This window comes from Podarcis filfolensis, assembly GCF_964270895.1.
Source record: "Podarcis filfolensis genome assembly, chromosome: 3".
Classification (NCBI taxonomy): Eukaryota; Metazoa; Chordata; class Lepidosauria; order Squamata; family Lacertidae; genus Podarcis; species Podarcis filfolensis.
The window spans coordinates 15,667,212-15,681,026 of NC_139606.1; the positions used below are offsets into that span (position 1 = coordinate 15,667,212).

Here is a 13,815-nt window from a genome sequence, read left to right on the forward strand (position 1 = left end):
TATGGACTACCGGTATAAAGTTTACGGCATGTAATGCCTTAAGAGAGAACATTATGAAAATGATTTATAGGTGGTACATGACCCCAGTCAAGCTTGCAAAAATCTATCATACGCCCAATAATAAATGCTGGAAATGTAATGAAACTGAAGGTACTTTCTACCACCTTTGGTGGACGTGCCCAAGGATCAAGGCCTTCTGGGAAATGATCTATAATGAAATTAAGAAGGCCCTTAAGTGTACCTTTCATAAGAAACCAGAGGCCTTTCTCCTGGGCATGGTAGGCCAATTGGTGTCAAGGAAAGATAGGACGTTCTTTATGTATGCTACAACAGCAGCAAGAGTTCTTTTAGCAAAGTATTGGAAGACACAAGAACTACCCACGCTGGAAGAGTGGCAGACGAAGGTGATAGACTATATGGGACTGGCCGAGATGACTGGCAGAATCCGTGACCAAGGAAAAGAGACGGTGGAAGAAGATTGGAAGAAATTTAAAGTTTATCTTAAGAACTGTTGTAAAATTAATGAGTGCTAAAATGTCATGGGTAATGTAAAACAGAATTGCAGCGACAAATGATTGGGTAAGAGAAAAAGGATCAAAGAAATTGAATCATAAGTAATTGAAATTAGGGGTTGCTGAAAAAGTTTAAAATAGGGATGCAGGAAAGGGAGGTATGGGGAAGTCGTTGAAATAAGGTTTAAGAAAAAAAGGTTATGAAATTATACGTGTTTATATGTTTGTTTATCTATGTATTGTTAGTTGTGAAGTGTCTCAATTCATGTTGGAAAATCAATAAAAATTTATTAAAAAAAACAAAAACATTTAGCTGCCTCCAGTCTGTTTCATTTCTATGGCTAGAAATGGGAAGGCCTGCTGGGAAAAAGCTGGGAAAGACACAAATAGGGGAAATGAACAAACAAAGCGGGGGGGTGCCAACTGTGTGCCAACCATTTCCCTGCATTCACTTAGCTTCTGGTTGGGGCAGGGCAATTGGAGCTGAACCATGTGCAACTCCAGAGAATTTCCAGTAAAGGTGTGTGGATCTGCTTCCAACAAGTGCCGTCCCCTAGCATAAATTCAGAATATCCTGAACATAGACTGGTGAGAGAAATGTTGCTGCTATTATTGCTTGCTTGCTGGTTCGTGAGCTAGTCAGGAATATTTTAAACAAAAAAGTTGAGCTCCTTGCCACATTGACTGGCTCCACATCCTTTCCCAAATCTGGAAGATATTCTCCCCAGTCTCAGGCATAAGAAGCTGGTTATGATTACTCTGGTGTGATGCACATGGGCAGGTATTATTATTATTGCACATTTTCAGCACTGAGTCATGCTGACGTGGCTTAGATTAAATGAAACAGACGGGAAGTGGCCAAATGTTGTCCCCATCTTCAAAAGGGGGGGAAAGGAAGACCCGACCAGTGAGCTTGACATCGATATCAGGGAAGGTACTAGAACAGATAATTCCAGTTGGTCTGTGAGCATTTAGAAAAGGATGGTGTAATTACTAAGACTCAGCATGGGTTTCTCAAAAATAAGTCATGCCAGACCAATCTGATTTCTTTTTCTGATGGAATTGCAAACTTGGTGGATCAGGGAAATGCTGTGGACATAGTGTATCTTGCTTTCAGTAAGGCTTTTGATAAAGTCCCCCATGATATTCTTGTGAGGAAGCTGGTAAAATGTGGGGTGAACGGGGTAACTGTTAGGTGGATTTGTAGCTGGTTGACTGACCAACCCCAAAGGGTACTCATTAATGGTTCCTCATCATCCTGGGGAAAAGGGGCAAGTGGGGTGCCACGAGGTTCTGTCCTGGGCCTGTTGTCGTTCAACATCTTTATAAATGACTTGGATGAAGGAATTGAGGGGATGCTTATCAAATTTGCAGATGACAGCCAACTGGCAGGGGTAGCTAATGCCACAAAAGACAGAATCAAAGTTCAAAATGACATTAACGGATTGGAGAACTGGGCACAAGCTAACAAAATGAATTTCAGCAGGGACAAATGTATGGTTTTACACTTAGGCAGGAAGAACCAGATGCACAAATATAGGATGGGGGGGCGGCATCTGGCTTACTAGCAGTACATGTAAAAAGGATCCAGGGGTCTTGGTGGACCACAAGCTTAACATGAGCTAACAGTGTGATGCAGCAGCAAAAAAAGCTAATGCTATTCTAGGCTGCATCAACAGAAGTATAGTGTCCAGATCAAGGGAAATGATAGTACCACTCTATTCTGCCTTAGTCAGACCACACTTGGAATACTGTGTCCAATTCTGGGCACCACAATTTAAGAAGGATGTTGACAAGCTGGAATGTGTGCAGAGGAGGGCAACCAAGATGATCAAGGGTCTGAAAACGAAGCCTTATGAGCAGCGGTTTAAGGACTGGGTATGTTTAGCCCAGAAAAGAGGAGACAGGAAGGAGATATGATAGCCGTCTTCAAATATCTTAAGGGCTATCACATGGAGGAGGGAAGGTGCTTGTTTTCTCTTGCTCTGGAGGGTAGGACTCGAACCAATGGCTTCAAGTTGCAAGAAATAAGATTCCGACTAAACATTCAGAAAAACTTTCAGACAGTAAGAGCTGTTCAGCAGTGGAACAGACTCCCTCGAGAGATGATGGACTCTCCTTCCTTGGAGGTTTTAAAACAGAGGTTGGATGCTTTAACTCAGGGACGAAGGGAGGCATCGTGACACCTGGGGCGGGCGTAACGACGTAGGATGCATGTGCTGTATGTAGCGACGCCACACATGCGCTGTATAGCGGTTTGCCACTGGCGCCACTCCAGCACTGTACAGACAGTGCCAGGATCCCTCCGGCGCCGCTACAGGCACGAACGGAGGGTCCCAGCACTATCCGTACGGCGCTGGAGCGGCGCCAGTGGCAAACCTCTATACGGCGCATATGCGGCGTCGCTATGTATAGCGCATGCGTGCAACACTGCACATGCGCTGTACTTAGTGGTTTGCTGCCAGCGCCAGGATCATCTGCTCACAGCTGCAGCTGCGAACGAAGGATCCTCCAAAGGCGGCTGCGGCGGTGCAATGGCTGCTCACGGCGCCGCAAGCCCCTGCGGGGTGACTTCTTGTCACCCCCGCAGGCATGGAACCCAGGGCATACCGCCCCCCGCCCCCCGTTGCGATGCCACTGCTTTAGCTGAAATTCCTGCATTGCCGGGGGTTGGACTAGATAACTCTTGAAGTCCCTTCCAAGATTCTATGATTCTATTTCTCCAATGAAAATAGGGACGTCCTAAGGGAAAGTGGAGGGATGCGGGTGGCACTGTGGGTTAAACCACAGAGCCTAGTACTTGCCGATCAAAAGGTTGGCGGTTCGAATCCCCGCAATGGGGTGAGCTCCCGTTGCTCGGTCCCTGCTCCTGCCAACCTAGCAGTTCGAAAGTGCGTCAAAGTGCAAGTAGATAAGGTACCGTTCCGGCAGGAAGGTAAACGGCGTTTCCGTGTGCTGCTCTGATTCGCCAGAAGCAGCTTAGTCATGCTGGCCACATGACCCAGAAGCTGTACGCCGGCTCCCTCGGCCAATAAAGCGAGATGAGCGCCGCACCCCCAGAGTCGGTCACAACTGGACCTAATGGTCAGGGGTCCCTTTACCTTTACCTAAGGAAAAGTGGGCCATTCTGGGATCAAATCAGAAACTAGGATGGCTTCTGTAAATCCGGGACTGTCCCTGGAAAACAGAGGCACTTGGAGGTCTGAATATATGGTTCACACTGGACACAGTTGTGGTTACTTCAGCGCTGCTAAGTGGAGAAACTCTGGACCTAGGAAGGGTACAGAAGTGACAAGTCAGGAAGTCAAATGCTCTCCTTGCAACTTGTCCAAAGCAAACAGTTTTCGTGACCCCACACAGAACTCAGCAGAGATCTTACCTCTCACATAAAACCTGCAGGTGCTTTCTCTTAATGAAACAAGCCTGGCAGGAATGTCAAGTATATGCTTTTGCTCCACCACACCAGCAGTGTCTCAATACGCAAGGAATGGGATACGTCGACATACTTTTTCTGGCCCAGAAGGAAGGGGCTGGCTCTGAACAAACAAGTGTGACTCCCTGCAAGAGTGCGTATTATCGGGTTAGGTAAGCATGAAGGTGACAAACGAGAGTTTCTGCTAAAACTCATTGCAGTGCGTGTGTGATGCAATTCTGAGATACACTTATATATGCTGTGCTTCACCAGGCAGACCTGAAGTTTTCGTTTTGTTTTCCCGGATCCTGAAGGAATGTCACTGTGGATTCCAGCCTAGCTCATTCCAGTCTCAGATAAGGTTGCCAACTCCCCCCCGCCCCAAACCTCTGGCAAAGTCATTGTCCTTTTTAACAGTTGCCAACGGTTGAAGGTTTCCTGACTGGAAAATATCTGTGAACGGCACAGAAAGCCCGCCGGGAAAACAAAGCTGGTGGAACTGAGGTGCAAGCCAGCTTTTGCTGAGCAAGTCCTTGCCTACTTGGACCTAATGTACCTCAGCGTACTGTGAAAAAATAGAGGGAAAAGAATTGTGAAATACCAAAGAGAGCTGTAAAGTGGATAGGTAGTAAGAACAGTTGAATAACAAGTAACAGTGCAAGCTTGGCGCTTGAGTACATACCGTATTTTTAAACACACACCCTAAGAACTGTAGTTTATCCCTCACTGAACTTCCATTCCCAGCATCCTTAACCAACTACAGTTCCCAGAAGTCTTAGGGGCAGGGGGTGTCCGGATCCTAAGTATGTAACTAAAGGGTTTACTTCCTATATGTCCATCTCTCCCTTGCTTTTTTATTGGGCCAGGCGCTAGAAGAGTGAAATTGCATTCTAAATCCATACTGTTACTTTTAAAATGGTGGTAAGTGGTGGTGGGTTCTGTTTTTTTTAATGTTGTTTTAGACCCATCTCATACAGTCCACACTGACTGGCAGCCACTCTCCAGAATTTCAGGCAGAAGTCTCTCCCATCGCTACCTAGATGTGCTGCGGTTGAGCCTGGGATGTTTTGCATGAGAAGCAGGTGCATGCAGCTACAGCCCTTCCTAAAAATGCTTCCTGGGAAATTCCAGGAGAGCTATATAGTTTAAAATAAATAAATGGAGGAGGAGGAGGAACACGTGCTCCCGAACTGTTTTCCGCTTGTCTTGTGGTGCTTTCTAGGCATGGGTGTGAGCAGCTTTTTGTTTGTCCCACCACTTTTTCCAGGAAAACCTGCTGAAAATAATAATTGATCCCCCCCCCAACCCGGTGGGTTTTCTGGGGCAGAGGAAGCGGCAAGACAAGCAAAAGTGTGGATGAGCCCTTTGTTAGGGCATGAAGGTACTTTGTGGCATCATCTAGCTAGCAGCTCCCAAGGCATGGGCTTTCCATTTTGCATTTCGAATAACCCCATGCCGTTTAGTAAGAATACACCTAGACCAGGGTTTCCCAAACTTGAGTCTCCAGCTGGTTTTTTGGACTACAACTCCCATCATGCCTAGTTGGCAGGACCAGTGGTCAGGATGATGGGAGTTGTAGTCCAAAAAACAGTTGGAGACCCAAGTTTGGGAAACCCTGATTAGACATTTGCTGGTTTTTAACACTTAGGCTTTTCCGTGCTTCCTGCTGTGTTTGGGACTTTGTAGTTTAGAGAAAAGATGAGTGAGAGGTGACACGATAGAAGTTATAAAAGTATGCATTGCATGGAGAAATTGGAGAAAGAAAAGTCCGCCGCCGCCCCCCCCCCCCGCTACCTCCTCTTAAAAACACTAGAATTTGTGGACCTCCACTGAAGCTGAATGTTGGAAGATAAAAGAAAACACTTTGCCATTCAGTGCACAGTTAAACTATGGACTTAACTCCCACAGGAGGCAGTGATGACCACCAACCTGGTTGGCTTTAAGAGAGGATTGATGGAGAGAAATACCGTATTTTTCGCTAAATAAGATGCACTTTATCCCTCCTAAAAAGTAAGGGGAAATGTGTGTGCATCTTATGGAGCGAATGAAGGCTGTGCAGCTATCCCAGAAGCCAGAATAGCAAGAGGGATCACGAAAGCAGTGATCCCTCTTACTGTTCTGACTTCTGGGATAGCCGCGCGAAGCCTCTTCAGGGCAATGGGAGGAACGCTCCCCCTGCCCTGAAAAGGCTTGGCATGGCTATTCCAGAAGCCAGGATAGCAAGAGGGATCGCTGCTTTCACTGCACAACGATCCCTCTTGATGTTCTGACTTCGCTTCGCTGGAGAGGCGCTGCGCAGAGAGGGAGAGAATTTTTTTTTTCTTGTACTCCTCTAAAACTAAGTGCGTCTTATGGTCGGGTGCGTCTTATAGAGCAAAAAATACGGTAGCTTTAAAAGAAGGCTGGTGATGGCAACTGGCCATGACAGCTATGCTCTGCCTCCGCAATCAGAGGCAGTAACACTTCTGAATGTCACTTGCTGGAAACAAGTGGAGAGAGTGGTTGTGCTCGAATCCTGCTTGCAGGTTTCCTACAGGCCTCTGTGAGGGAACAGGATGCCGGACAAGATGGGCCATGGGCCTGATCCAGCAGACTTATATTCTGATCTGACTGTATTGTGGATTGCTGTAGTGGCTGTATTTAACATTGGTGCTTTGAGGTTTTGTGCATACCGCCCCCAGTATGTATATACAAAAGAGACAGCTTGCATCCACTGACACTGATCTTCCCAAGTGTTAAGGCACTCACAGTCGCCATGGGTGATGGGGAAACAGGGAGTTCAAACAGGCTGTGGGGGTTGAGGTGTGGGAGGCAGGTTTGAAAAGGGAAAGGGAAAGCAGAGATTCAAGCTGCTATATGAGCAATGCTAACAGGGAGCCTTCTAGACAAATTATATTTTAATTTGCTGGTTTTAACCTTCAAAGCCCTATACGGCCTAGGACCCTCGTACCTATGGGACCACCTCTCCTGGTATGTCCCACAGAGGAACTTATGGTCTTCAAACAAAAACATATTGAAGGTCCCAGGCCACAGAGAGGTTAGGCTGGCCTCAACTAGAGCCAGGGCTTTTTCAGCTGTGGCTCCGATCTGGTGGAACGCTCTGTCACAAGAGACTAGGGCTCTGCAGGACTTGACATCTTTCCGCAGGGCCTGCAAGACAGAGCTGTTCCACCAGGCCTTTGGCCACGGCACAGCCTGACTCCCTCCTTTGGCAATCCTCATAGAACTTCTAGCCCAATGGTTGCCATTAATTTGATTGGAATTAATTTTATAATGAAATGATTTTAGAATGTTTTATCATTTTACTGTTGTTAGCCGCTCTGAGCCCGGTTTTGGCTGGGGAGGGCGGGATATAAATAATTTTATTATTATTATTATTATTATTATTATTATTATTATTATTATTATTTGAAACATGCATAACTTAGTTGACTACGTGGCATACCAGAAACTAATTGGGGGTAGGGTGGGGAGAGAAAAAGAACTGTAACAGGCCACACCAACATCCTACCAAAACTAGGTGTCCACACTAGGACATGACCCAGAATCCTCTGCAACGCAAGTTTCTTTTAAACATAACATGAACGCTCATTGTGGCCTTCTCTTTGGGTTCATTCCATAGAGCTTCAGTACTATTTAAAGGTCCACAGCCCCATGGGCAGGCCTGGTTGTGCATTGATTTTCTTCATCAAATCTATTCCCATAGAGCATCACACAAACACTGGAGGGAAAGAACAAGGCCATTGGTTTTGCCCATGTAGTTGGAGGCCAATAAATACATATATAATACATAAATAGTTAATGTTTCAAATGCAGTTCATTGGTTTTTATTAGGCATTCTGCGTTATTGTTTTTATTTTGCATTTTTATGTTATGAACCACCCTGAGATCTATGGATGAAGGGGTGGTATAGAAACATAGCTGTCAACTTTCAGATTTGAAAATAAGGGATCAGCAGCCTCGAAAATAAGGGGACAGTCTACGGGATATCTAACAATCCGGGATAGCAGCAGGAAGCAGCGGGAAACGGTGCTGGAATAAGGGAATTTCCTGCAAAGAAAGGGAAGGTTGACAGCTATGTATAGAAATCAAATAAATAAACAGTATTCTGTGTTAGCCATTTCAGGGCAGCACTGGTAATCTGCGGCAAGGATTGTTTTCAGCAGACAAAACTGATGCTGAAAGGGTTTTTCTCAGAGCAGAAAGTTTGAAAACCACTGCCGCTTTGCTGTTCACAGCCAGCACCAAGGCTTGAAAGGCAGTCTGTTTCAGCCGTAAGAATACTTGAGGTAAAAGCAGACTGGGAAGGTAGGCCTCAGTGGGGAAGAAGAGAAGCAGGACTTCCACTTGCTGACTCTTGCCTTGCTTCCTCCTCCGGCCTTATGGCTGCTTTTGAGCTTACATTTCATGGATATGTGATTGATTCATATCCGTCACAGTGCCTTGCAACATTATTCATTCAGATTTCTATAGAAATTGCCCAACAACAGGCTAATAAATTTACATGCTTATCCTCCTCTATGGCAACAATACTGTTGGGTAAGTAAAGCTGAGAATTAACTTCCCATAGATCACTGTAAAGATGCTAGACTAGATGGTCTAATCCAGCAGGTTTTTTTAAATTTCACCTAAGGGTACAGAGTGAGCTTATTGTTATACCAGGCATATTAACTGGGGGGAAAGTGGTAGCATTAGGAAGCCTTCCCATTAATCCCAAGCAGAAGGTAAACATTTTCCACCGCTAGTTTCATCATTTGGGGTCAAAGACAGCTCCATTTTACTACCTGAAGCTCAAAACAGAAAGATCAGAACATGTGGAGCTTTGTCTCTCCCTGTCTCCATTGGTATTAGAAAATATAATTATCACCCTATACCTGGACTGTAATAAGAGTTTCACATTACATTTTTAACATGTGCTATTCACACATGTTTCTTTCAACCCCTAAAAATGTGACATTTGCGCTTGTGGTTCCGAAATTGTGTGCCAGGGCACATACAGGAGGGCTTGACATGAGTGTCCAGAAATTAAGCTGCAATGTTTGATGCATTCACCACTCTAAACCCATTACAGTAATGGAGGCCAAGGCAGCCTTGATTTTCCACGACTACCAATACTGTATAAGGGCAGTGCCATCACTGCAAAAGGTTGAACTGAGATTCCTTAACACAGCCTGCCGTACAGCTAACAGGGATGAGAGAACGCAGAAAAACCACCACTGCCAAAAAACATAGTCTTGCCCCTGACCTCTGACTGACTATCCAAAAACAGGAGAGTGGGGTGCTGGGAGTCAAAGAACTTTTTGCAAGTAGGATGTCTGCCTGGTTTTTTAATTTTTTTAATTAGAAAGAGAGGGAGAGGGATGACTGAAACTATGGTATGTGTCTCTGTCTGCATGTTTTGAGGTGGGGTGGAGTGCGTGTCTAATTTGAACCAAGAAAAGGTGTTGGGGGAAACCTGCATTGATGCACAACAAAGAGGCGTTTCTTATTAACATATTTATTTGGTGTTTGTCTCACCTATGGATCCAGAAGGATTCCCAACACAGCTTCCATTAAAATAATACAATATAATAACGCTATCACATATAAACGTGCATACGAAAACGAATCTGACTTGGTTGCTAAATGCATACATGATAAACATTCGTTTCACTTCTGTGTATGAGATTGCCCTAACTCCCACTTTTATCTGACAGCGAAGTTCAGGAGAGGTTTAGGGTTCATCCACACTGACTTTTGCTCCGAGTGATTAGTTTCTTTTTTATATATATAAATTTTTATTATCGAGTGATTAGTTTCAGTGCCGAGTCTGTGATTCTACTGGTTAAGTTTTCTTCCCTGTTCCACTGGGTCACGGCGGAGCAAATCTGAACCTCGGTTGAAGGATCCATTGAATGTTAGTGCATGGGACATAATTTGTCATAGACTTGACTGGATCTCCACATTAACAGCCACCATGTTTAAAGTTTTTTATGTCTATCTACCCACTAGTAACTTCTGCGGAAGGGTCTGCAATCCTCCAGTTCAGAAGGAAATATTTCACTTGGCCAACCTTTTTGGTCTAGGAGCACAACTGGATTGGGTGGGGGGAATGCTTTGGGCACCACCTACTCTGGTTGCTTCTCTCCCCGCCTAGCAAACTCTCCACACCCCAAAGACAGAAAGAGAGACAGCACAGGCACAAATTGCTTTTCCATGGGATCCGTGTGAATATCAGATCCAAGAGAATTAAAATATATCCTTTTGAATCTGCATGATTTTACAAAAAACAAACAAAAAACCACTGTCAAATTAAAACTTACATTGGTAAACTGCACAGTAAAAATCACAGATTTGGTGAATTCCAGGACCACAAAAATATTGACCCACGGCATAGGTCCTTGTAGTTCTCCACCAACAAATCAATGTAAATACATAAGTAAACACAGAGGTAACCTACAATTACCCAAAGTAGCCATTAAGTGGTGGCTTTTGTCTGTTTCCTCCAGTGAGCCAGTGTCAGATGTTGGTATTGGCCCGTCTTTTCCTGTTTATGGTTATAACTGGATCACTTTATGTCTGTGGAAATACAATTTGTATACCAGCCTATGAGAACTATCAGGTTTGCAGGGATCTTGGAAAGGACTTTTACACTGGTGGCCCTCATCCAATTCCTAATGAAGTTTTGATGTGAAGATGTACTTGTTCTCTGCCACTTTTGTGGAATGATTTTAATTGGGCTGTGGAGGTGGTGAATCTGCTTTTATTCAGCAGTATTGTTCTATGACTGAACAGAGCAGAATGCTTTTATGGCTATTTTATGAGTATTAGAATCATAGAATTGTAGAGTTGGAAGGGACCACAAGGGTCATCTAGTCCAACCCCCTGCAATGCAGGGATCTTTTTGCCCAGTGTGGGGCTTGAACCCACGTCCCTGGGAGTAAGTGTCTCATGCTCTTCTTGAATGCTTTAAAGTTTTAAACTATGTCATTTTTATATTGTTGCTATGTGTTGTTTCATTCACACATTGTGCTTTGTGAGGATACTTTCTTGAAAAGGGGGATTAAAATCTATTCAGTTGGATTAAATTAAAATTGCACAACTGCGTACCTTCTGGAGAAAAGACTTCCAGAAAATTTTCTAGGAATAAGATCATGGAATTCATACGAACTTGGGCATAGTTAATTTGGGAAGTGAATATCTGAAAGTATAAACTAATAAATACAATAGTGCGTAGGAAGAATCCCTGTCATCAGCATCCCATTAGCCTGGATGCGATATAGCATGGTTAGGAAACTAGCAACAAAGCAACCCCAAAAAAGGTAGTGATTAGGTAGGAGTGTTCTATGTGCTCACCAGAAGTTTCTAGGCACCTAATTTGTAATAGCAGATATTAAGCGTGACTGTGCTACAGGAAAAGACCATGAATATTCCCATTCCACAGAGCCTTCTTGCTTTTGTCATCTGAATTGTTAAATACCTTCAGGAAAAAAGGTAATATAACTTGGAATCTTATGTCTTCACATCTGCCCAACCCTGACTTTCGAAATGCACTTACTTTTGACATTTCTTTCCTAATAATAGCAACGGAAGCATAGCAACAGAAAGACATGAGGCATTTAATTTCTAATGTAAATATTACTTTCCTAATGTACGTAGGCACTGCAGATGTGTGAACCTTAAGACACTACGTACCCAGTGAAGTAACACAGGCAAACTGCATGGTTGCATTCCTTCACTGTTGAGCATTCATCCTGGTTTACTTGCACAAGTTTACATAGAGGTTAGATTATGTCTAGTATTTATTGAGCATTTGTTCTGATTTATGGGGAGGTTATGTTATTATGAGCATTCATCCCAATTTGCTTGAATAGTGTTTATATGTTACTCATTTGCTCATCAAAACCTTTTCAGTACATTTATGTCACTTTCCTTACCACAAAGTTTGGGGTTTTTTAGTGTCTTTGTTGTGGTAGTATGCCAAAACACTTTAATATACTTTAATTGTGCAAACCTTAATTTCTGGTACACGCTTTAATTCCTCCTACATTTCTGGAGGCAACCTTTGTCAGCCAATGATGACGACGACAACAACGGCATTTTCAGGAACCATTAGGAATTTCCAAAGGCATGTAACATCTCTCTGAATATGGCAACTCCAGGTGTAATTATTTTCTTAGTATTCATAGTTGATTTTTAAGATGATCTATGAGAAATAATAATAGAAATCAGAAAGAAGAGCAACAAAAATCAAGAGGAAAAACTTGAAACATTTTGAGTGGGGACCCAGATAAATTGTCCCTTTACGTAGTACAAAACAACTGGGAAGTACATGAGTTTCCAATAATTAAACTGTGTCTCCGTTGTTGAAGACCTTGGACTTCTGAGGAACCATTAAAAATCCAGACTTCTGTTATATTTATTCTCTATGTTAATTCATTTAGATGGATACAAGTTTAGTATATGTCTGTCCCATGAATAATAATAATAATAATATTTATACTCTGCCCATCTGGCTGCGTTTCCCCAGCCACTCTTGGCAGCTTATAGCATGCATAAAACATAGTAAAATATCAAACATTTAAAACTTCCTGATACAGGGCTGCCTTCAGATGTCTTCTGAAAGTTATGTAGTTCTTTATCTCCTTGACATCTGAAGGGAGGGCGTTCCACAGGGAGGGTGCCAGTACCAAGAAGGCATTCTCCTGAAAACACAGGATGCAACCCTGCACTTAACTTTGCATACTTAAGCTTAAGGGTAAATCCCACTAGGATCAGCAGGAAGGATATGAGACACATGTATAGGATCGTGGCACACATCTCATTTGTTCCAATGAGTAAGAATGTTCGTATAACTGTTAAGTGCTGAATTAACATACCGAAGCTTGGGGCACCTGTTCTTTTCCTCAGAAGTGGGGAATTTCATTCTGTGAAGGCTTTCCCTAAGGTGCTGGTGAGGTCAAAATTGCGCTTGACAGAATCTTGACCCAGCAACACCCCATTGCCAGGCTGGTAGCATTGAAGAAACATAGGGAAATGATGTCCCTGGGATATAGCTTGCTTCAAAGAAATAAATAAAAATGTTGCCTATTGACAGCTTAGGGTTGAGGAAAAGGCCTCACTCCTCAACAGCATTTGCTCACTGTTTATTTGTATTTATTTACTGCATTTACAGCCACCTTTATCTTCCAGGGAGCTCAAGGTGGTGCAAATGGTTCCCCTCCATACACACACACACACACACACACACACCATTTTATCTTCACAACAACCCTGTGAGGTAAGTTAAGGTTAGGTGACGCAGTTAGGCACACCAGGTCAAACTTGGGCCTACGGGGGAAGCCTGAAATGCCGCCTGGAGAGTTCAAGCCTGGTAAAAAAAAAAAAAGGCACAACGGGCTCTTTGCAAGCAACTCGAACCCAACTTCGCTCCCCGCCATCCGAATTAACATCGAAATCGAGCTAAGCCTATTGTTTAGCAGCTCTGCCATGACCCGAAACTGACCTACTATTCCTAGGCTTTAAAAGGGGGCGCGGTGCTCAGTGGAAGCTTTTGAGGTGTTTACTTCTTGCAAATAAACTTATCGAAGTAGGTTTCTCCTTTTCCCTCTTTCTCTCTCTCTCTCTTTTGGTGGGGGGACAGAAAAGCGAAGAAACTCAACTGTGCAGATTAGGGGCCAAGAGAGGTGGGGGGGAACCAAGGATTTCGGGTGTCACCTTTGGATGTGACCTCCTTGGTGTCTCTTCCCAAAATAAAGGGCTGGTTTCCAAACGCGTAAACCTGACGCTGAAGCGGCATAATCCTGATCGCGCAGATAAAAAAAAGAGAGAGAGAAACAATCGCTGTGCTCCCCTGCTTTTTAAAAAATAAATAAGTAAACTCGGATCTTGCACGCCCTCCTGGCGCGCGAT

General features: G+C 43.8%; 1 long non-coding RNA gene across 1 annotated transcript; it reads right to left on the minus strand.

Annotated features, from left to right (window-relative positions):
• Positions 1–9,405: 9,405 nt before the first annotated feature.
• LOC310759812 lies at positions 9,406–13,727 on the minus strand. The gene is made up of 3 exons (XR_014546517.1): positions 13,409–13,727; positions 11,918–12,109; positions 9,406–10,482 (listed from the first exon to the last, which is right to left on the minus strand). It is a non-coding gene; the product is annotated as an uncharacterized lncRNA (long non-coding RNA).
• Positions 13,728–13,815: the final 88 nt, after the last annotated feature.